Here is a 7,596-nt window from a genome sequence, read left to right on the forward strand (position 1 = left end):
ATTTCATGTCTTTAAAATAGCCTTACTATCCTGAACTTGTTAAAGTATTTTACAGCAATTTAAAAATTCAGGATGGTATTATTTCTTCTAAGATGCATGGTATTTCTATGATCATTGATTAATCTTTGTTCTTTTCATTGACAAAATTACCCAGTCAATGTGCACCTTTTGAGGGCACCATTGTTGATGACTGGAAGTTCGATTATTCTAGTCATAATGCTCGCCATATGGTTTGTAATGATCAGGCTGAAATGACCGGTAGATTGCTAGCCGGATCATTGACCTTTGATAATCGCATCATGCACTACATTATTGTTAGAATTTGCTTCCCCGGTCTTCAAATTTGGCTCAAGCCTCTGAGGAGGACTTGATTTTGATGTGGGCTTTCCTTACCGATCGTCAGATCGACTGGGCTCACTTGGTTCGGTACCTAATGCATAAGGCATTACAGGCTAATGCACCTCTTCCATATCCTCAATTGGTCACCCTCTTTCTCTGTCATTTTCAAATTCCTCTTGATGATGAACCTTTTGTTCAAGTCAAGCGTTCCTTTGCTATAGGTGCTGGTGCTGTCACTTCATTTGGTTACCATAAGGATCGCAATGGTCAATGGACGAAGAAAGATGCACTCCCTCCACAAGACAAACATACTCCTTCTCCTCCTCCTCAGCGAGATGATTCAGCCCTTATGACTGAAGTTCTTTCAGAATTACGGGGTCTTCGCACTTATGTAGTTGAACGATTTGATTCTTTGGATGGTTGCTTTGCAGGAATGGATATCTATCTCACGCAGCTTGAAGAGGATGTGGTTTATATTCGTCAGAGCTCGATCTTCCACCACCACCACCACCCTCTTAGTGTTTAGATTATTATTATCTTATCTTATAAGCCGTGTATTTGGCTATGCTCTTTACTTTATCATTTTCTAAACTTTAATTATTCTTCGATATTTAGACTTTAGTCTTTTATGCTTGGATTCTATGTGGTTTTGGATTATGACTGTTTGGATTATATTTCACTTCTGAATGCTTGGATTATGTTTGGTTATGACTTATTTATGCTTGGCTTATGTTTGGTTGTGACTTATAATTGATTATGTCCACTTTATTATATTATCTTGTGTTGATTGCCATGCACTTTGGCTTTTTGATGTTGCCAAAGGGGGAGAGAAATAGGGTGGTATAGAAGCATAGAAATCAAGTAATCATCAATTCCAAAACATAGGGGGAGTATGAAATGAGTGAACACAATATATCATGCATATACATTGCTTGTATCTTGATTTTAGGAATTAAATTGTCATCATCAAAAAGGCGGAGATTGTAGAAGCAAAGACTTTGAGATTGTAGAAGCAAAGACTTTGCATTTGATATTTTGATGATGCCATATGATCGTGATGATTTGATGTCTTATGAAAATGCACTTCTCAAGTTTAATTCAAGACAACAATCCAAGAATACAAGATACAACATCAAGAAGATCTCTAGTATTTTAGGAAGGGAATTCCAAATTGAAATAGCTAAATGTTTGGCCAATAAATTTAAGTTAAAAAGTCTTTTTCAAGAGATTTACTCTCTGGTAATCGATTACCAGAGGATGTAATTGATTACCAGTGGCCAAAAATGATTTACAACAGCCATTACAAATTTGAATTTAAACTTTACACTATGTAATCGATTACACATAATGGTAATCGATTACCAGTAGTTACTGAATGTTATGATTCAAATTTTAAAGCATGTAATCGATTACACAAGTCTTGTAATCGATTACCAGAGGAGATTTTCATAAAATTATTTCCAAGGGTCACAACTTTTCAAATGGTTTTTACATGGCCATCAAAGGTCTATTTATATGTGACTTGGAATAGGAATTTGCTTAGAGTTTTTCAGAACAAAAAGGTCTTATCCTCTCAAAAAGCAAAATCTTCTTATCCTGTTAAGATTCCTTGGCCAATACACTTGCAATTCAATAAGGAATTATTTGAGTGTTCAAATTGTTCAATCTATCTCTTTTAAGAGAGATTTCTTCTTCTCTTCACTCTAATTTTGAAAAAGGGATTAAGAGACCGAGGGTCTCTTGTTGTAAAGAAATCTAAACACAAAGGAATAATTGTCCTTGTGTGGTTCAGAACTTGTAAAGGGATTTTACAAGATAGTGGAACTCTCAAGCGGGTTGCTTGGGGACTGGACGTAGGCACTAGGGTGTGGCCGAACCAGTATAAATCTGAGTTTGCACTTTCTTTTCCCTTAAACTATTTTATTTATTATTGCTTTACATTTATATTCAGATTGTTTAATTTGAATCATTGTTTAGAAATCCATCTTTAAGGGAACTTGGAACTTGTATTGAAATCAAAGTAGAATTTTTAATTGGGGAAATAGTTTGTAATATTTTAATTCAACCTCCCCCCCCCCCTTCTTAAGATATTTGAGGCCACTTGTCCAACAGGTTCAATACAACCGTTGTTGTAAACATCCACACTTTCTACGACACCTGATTCAACAACGGTCGACAACCGATGTAGTAAGCTACAAATAACCGATGTACTAGGCTTTTATTGTAGTAGTGGCGACAAAAGCATTAGCAAGGTACAAAAAAAAATCCGTCAACTTTCTTCTCTAAACCCTAACCTGGTTTTTTTTATTTCTCTTCACTTGCAAAAGAATGCAAACACAAGTTACTATGTTGATTTGATAAAAGAAAATACTGGATTGGGAACTAATCTTTGGCTATCAACTTAATTACATGAAACACTTAAATTGCTTAAATTAAGAGCAATTTGACATATTTTTTTGTTTTGAGTTTTTATTGTTGATAGCTAACATTATTTTATTATGGTTGCAATGTATTTGTGTGCTAGATCATTGAATATGTTTCACAATGTAGAATAATTTATTCTTTTTAAGAATTATGGTTTTTAAATCACACTTGGATCTAGATTGGTTCCGATTTAGGCACAAATTATGATATTTTATGGATCAACAAAAATGTTGTTAAATTGTTTGGACATTTTTGCTCTGTACATAATATTAATTTATGTATATCTAATTTATAATATTCCTATTCTTTATTGTTATTGCATTTTTCTAATTATCATGTGATGTGTTGGATTTCATTTGTTAGGTTTTTTTATCATTCTAATCACATTGGTAATGATGTTGATTCAACTATGTAATTTTTTTCTAACCTTCATGAAATAATTGAGTGGTGGATATACACCCGTCACAATTGAAGCTTATGAACTAGATCTGTTAAGATCGATAACTATATTCAATTTATAACTATTATTATTTTACATATTTTTTATTTACTTATTTTATACAAAAAGCAACTGATGTGAAACTAATAAGAACTTAATTATATGAATTTAATAACATAAAATACATCATTAAATCTTATACATTAATTGCATTTTTGTAATAAATTAAATAATACATTAATGGAAGAAAAGTTGTTCGAGCAAAAGTTTTAAATCAATCACTCCTTTCATATTAAAGTTTCAACTCGTGTAGGTTTGGGACAGGTATATGTATTGTTTTTATTGCATGAATGGGAATGGATACTATTATACCCATCCTACACATGCCCATTGTCATCCCTAGTGATGACCCAATTTTGAGTTCAAGAGCTGTTTATCTCGATGGTTATTTTTTTCCCCATAATTTAGATTTGTAATAAAATACTCTTATAGTGTTAAATAGTTTTTTAGAATAGTTTTAATGTCATTAATATAATATTTATAAATAGATAAAATTTTCTTGTTTGTTATATTATTAAAATTTTTGAAAATGAGTAAATAAGCTATTTAGAAAAAGTAAAAGTCAAAAAAATACTGTCAAGATAAAAATTTCTTGTTTGTTATTTCATCATCTTTCTCCTTTGAATCCTAACTTGATTTTTTTTATTTCTCTTTTTTTTGCAAAGGAACACAAACACGAGTTACTGTGTTGATTTGATACAAAAAATACTGAATTGGGAGTTAATCTTCTGCTATCAACTCACCATAATCATTGAAATTGCCTAAATTAAGAGAAAGTTAACATATTATTTTTTTTAGCTTTTACTAGTGATAGCTAATATTTTTTTATTGATGATACCATTGTAATTTTTTGGCTAGATCATTGACAATGTTTCACCATGCAGAATAATTTATTCTTTTACAGCATTGTGATTTTTCAATCACATTTGGATTTTAGATAGGTTCCGATTTAGACACAAATTATGATATTTGCTTGATCAACTAAAAGGTTGTTGTTTGTACATTTTTTTTGTATATGATATTAATTTATGTATATTTAATTTTTAATATTTCTATTCTTTATTTTTATTGTATTTTACTAATTATAATGTGATATCTTTGATTTCATTTTTTAGATTTTTTTTATCATTCTAATCACATTGGTATTGATGCTAATTTAACTATGTGATTTTTGTTCTGACATTGTGAAAGGATAGTTAAGAGAACCTATGATTGATATAGTCAAATTCAATATATATTCTATATATATTTTGTATAAGATTGTTTGTATTAGACACTATTTGTCTTCATGAAATACTTTAGTGTTGGATGTACACCCTGATGCAATCCTACCACCCAAGGGCATTGGATAGAAGACTCCAAGAAGATTGGGCCAAAGATGCAAGAGAAGGCCCTAGGGTTCTCATGAGCCTTAGGGTAGATTTCAGGCCCATGGGCTAAGTATGAGCCCACTTATCTTTGTACATATTAGATTAAGGTTTCATTAATTTTGGGCCTTGTATTTAGGGCTTCATAATGTAGGTAGGGTACCCTATAAATATAGGATTTTTCAGCCCTTGTATTTTAGGGCACCTAGACTAGTTTTTGTATTAGGGGTAGTTTTGTAATTTCACATGCACTAAGTGAATATTTGATGTGTGTGTTGGGAAATAAAATTTAATTGAATTGGTAGAAGCCCAATCCAATTAAATTTTAGAGGGGGAGGTGAGAATTTGCTTACTACACCCCATTGCCACATCATATAGTCACACTTTGTGCATGTCTTTCATGCTTTACATGCCTCATGATACCTAAGCACACTTAGTGGAGAATCTTGGAATTGATCTTGGATTAGTGGGCTGAACCATAACTAAAATTCACTAATCATAATTAGTGAAATTTTGGCTACAAAGTTTGGCTCCACAAATTCAATTTCAATTCAAGTGAAATTAGAATTGAAATTCAAATTCCCCTCCAATTTTGTGTAAGGGCTATAAATAGAGGTCATGTGTGTGCATTTTTTCAACTTTGATCATTTGAATATTGACTTCAGATTTCAGATCTCTTTTGGAGTACAAAATTTCGTGCTCTTCTCTCCCTCTCCCTTCATTCATCTCCTTCTTCCTCCAAACTCTTATCTATGGCCTCCTATGGTGGTGAGCTTCTTCTAGACTCATCTTCTCCTTGAAGTGGCGTCTCCTCTCTCTCTTCCTTCTCCATTCCGCTGCCATTTATCTTCCAAGAAGCAAAGGGATCCATTGATGAAGAAGATCCTAGGCCTACAAGCTCCAATGGAGCTTACATCACACCCTATCACAATTGAAGCTTATGAATGAGATCCATTCAGATTATATTCAATTTATAACTATAATTATTTTATATACTTTTTTATTTACTTATTAATGTGAAATTTTTTAGAATTTAATTATATGAATTGAATAATATAAAATATATCATTGACTAAATCTTTAAATTGTATATATTAATTGTATTAAATTAAATAATACATTATGAAGGAAAAGTCCCTAGAGCAAAGCGTATCTTTTTTAAATCAACCACTCCTCTCGTATTACAAATGTGTGTATGAGGGCGGTTACGTGTATTGCTTATAACACGAGTATGAGGATGTTTACTATTGTGCTCTTCCTAGATCCTAACTATTGTCATCCTTATTGATGATCCATTTATGTGTTAGAGTTCCTCATGAAGATGATTTCTTTATACTAGTAATAAGCATAATTTAGATTTGCAATAAAATACTCATATAGTGTTAAATATTTTTTTAAGTAGTTTATAATTTCATTGAATAATATTTGTCTTGTTTTTTATTTTATCTAAATTTTAGAAAAATTAGTAAATATGTTATTCTGAAAAAGTAAAAGTCAAACAAATATTTAAGAAATTAGATTTGAAGAAAGGTATCATTATAATAAAATCTATTGTATAAAGCCAATTTGTTGTTTGATTGAAATTTTAAATAAATTATTTTATAAAATATTATAAAGAATAAATTTCAAATATACATATATATATTTGAAAAAAGTATTAGTATGATAAAATCTATGGTATGACACAATTTTGTTATATAATTAAATTTTTAAGAAAAATAGTTTTAAAATATTTTGAAAATAAAATATCAACCATATATAAAAGAAACATGTCCCAACATATATAAAATGAACTATTTTGGTGGTAATACAACAAAAGGGGGTTTGAACCTTTTAAATGATTTTCTTTTTCCTTTTTGACACATGTCCCCACATTAACGTGAAATTAATTATATGAATTTATTAATTAAAATATATCATTAAATTTTACACATTAATTGTGTTTGGTATTAAATTAAATAATACATGGTGGAAAAGTCCTTACAACAAAATGTATCTGATTGAAATCAACCATTGCAGTCATATATATTTCTGCTAAAGGTTACAAGTGTTTATCTGTAGAGAATCACCTTTTCTAACTTTTTGCTAAAAGTTCTATCTCAACACTTAAGCAAGGTAGAACTGTGTCAAGAGGTGAATCTAGATAGAATTTTGAAATTATGTTTTTCTAGATTAAATTCTCAGATTTTCTTTTTTGCTTGTTGACCATAAATCTATCTGCCAAAGTAATCTATTTTTGATTTTGTAATTCTTGGTTGGATTTGATACAGGGTTTTCAAGAGCATCAATCTGAAAATGAGTGAGAATGAGAATACCCAAAACTTGGACATTGTAGGTGAGTTAGTCCTTAGCCTCTAATATATAATTATGATGTTTAACTAGCATATTTTAAATATGTTGCTTGGATATAATATGTTGATTTACATAATTATTTTATGCCATTTTTCCTCTCTTGATATGATTCTTATGCATACTGGAAATCATGAATATGTATATGTTCAAGAAAAAGTGTTCCATATATTTTTTGGCAAGAGGATGAGAAGGAAGAGTAGAAAAATTAAATTTATGATACAAAGAATAACATACTTTTTGAAATTAAATGATTAAAGATGTTGGAATGTCTAGGGAGCACTCAATAAAGTGAAAAAAATTCATCCATTCATTTTAAAATGTGTAAATATACCTGTTACAACAATGCTATGCACAATGGGATACTAGTTAAGGTAAAGGGCAAAATGAAAGCAGCAAATGTTTTGCTTACTCATTTCTGTGAAAATATGAAACATGGTAGCATGAAAAGTTCATGTAAAAATGTTTTGACAGTAGAGTTCAAATAAAAAACTATTTTTTTATTTGAATTCTACTATAATAGAAGGAAGTGATCCAATTCACAAGAGAATCCTTAATCTAGGTGAATGCTCAAACACTAACATGGATATTGTATCGTATAGAGAAAACAATTATCTT

This window comes from Glycine soja, chromosome 10 (assembly GCF_004193775.1).
Source record: "Glycine soja cultivar W05 chromosome 10, ASM419377v2, whole genome shotgun sequence".
Classification (NCBI taxonomy): domain Eukaryota; kingdom Viridiplantae; phylum Streptophyta; class Magnoliopsida; order Fabales; family Fabaceae; genus Glycine; species Glycine soja.